Source organism: Haliaeetus leucocephalus, unplaced genomic scaffold (assembly GCF_000737465.1).
Source record: "Haliaeetus leucocephalus isolate CR32 unplaced genomic scaffold, Haliaeetus_leucocephalus-4.0 Scaffold136, whole genome shotgun sequence".
Taxonomy (NCBI): domain Eukaryota; kingdom Metazoa; phylum Chordata; class Aves; order Accipitriformes; family Accipitridae; genus Haliaeetus; species Haliaeetus leucocephalus.
Window position 1 is genome coordinate 2,493,321 of NW_010972572.1, and position 1,296 is coordinate 2,494,616.

Here is a 1,296-nt window from a genome sequence, read left to right on the forward strand (position 1 = left end):
GTGCTGCTTTTAAGAGCCCTGGATGTACTTTTCTTGTGAATATAGCTTATCTTCCCACCACCACCCCCCAGCCAAGTAACATTCTGGTACCCAAAACATCCCATAGCAATTAGTTCCCCAGTTTCCATGTGATTAAGTACCTGATTTGACTTCTTCTATTTGGTGTCCTTCATTAGTCACGCTCAGCTCCTTTATGTTACCTACAACTTTACTACCTACCTTTTTATACAATAAGACCCCCTCTGAAGATTTCTTCTTCAGTACTTCCTTCTGTTGCAGCTAGTTCATATTCTTGATGCTGATTTTCTCTATCCCATTTTAATTCTACCCAAGCTATCCCAGAGTGGGAGAGATCAGAACTGCAGAAGTTTGGGGGGGTTTTAGGGCAAATGTGACACTTATAATTCCTGATTTGTTCTGTATTCCTCTTCCAGTCCCTTCTGAACTCATTTTCTTTTCCCTTTTGTGAACTGCCAGTGAACTTTAAGCTGATGCTTTCAAACATCTGCTCTAACTTCATCATTTCTTTCACGAGTGGTAATCATCAGTTCAAAGATCATCACCATGTTCATCAAGTTAGGATTATGTATCATATGTTTACCAGTGCTGCATTTCCCCGATGTCCAGTGTCTTCCCCAATCAGTAGGTACCAAGGTAGTAGATCTGCAGTCCTTCATCATGCTGTTGTCCTGAAGAAGTTAGGATGATCAGCAGAAATCATCACCTCGTTCTCCACCCTCTTCTCAAGATTATTACTCTGTGGGGTTCAATTTAACTCCTTTTGTGAAACCCGGCCCTTCAGCCCCTTCTTTATTTCCTACCATTCGACCCCAGCGAACACCCCTCCAGCGCAGTCCTCCTCCACCCACAGGTGTTTGAGGCGGGGTCCTTGTGAGGACCGCATTTTTAACCTTTTTCCACGGGGCTGGGCTGGTGGCACGGTGTCCACCCAGGCTTTGCTTCAGGGACCTCCAGTCTCCCCCGGGGACGGCCCCGGGCTGGCAGCGGGGCCGCTCCGAGCAGCAGGTTTCACCCCCAGGGCTCAGCCGCCTGCTCCCTCACGGGATCGATGTGAGCCGCCGGTGGCACCAGGGCTGAGGGGAGCGGCGGGGCCGAGAAGGCCGGCGAGCCTGAAGGGACGGCGGCGCGGAGGCGATGGCGGTGCTGAGGGGAGGAGTCAGCGGGGCTGAGGCGACTGGGTGGTCTGAGGGTACTGGGGGAGCTGAAGAGACTGGGGAAGCTGAGGGGGTCGGGGGAGCTGAGGGGGATGGCAGAACTGAGGGGACTGGGGGGCTG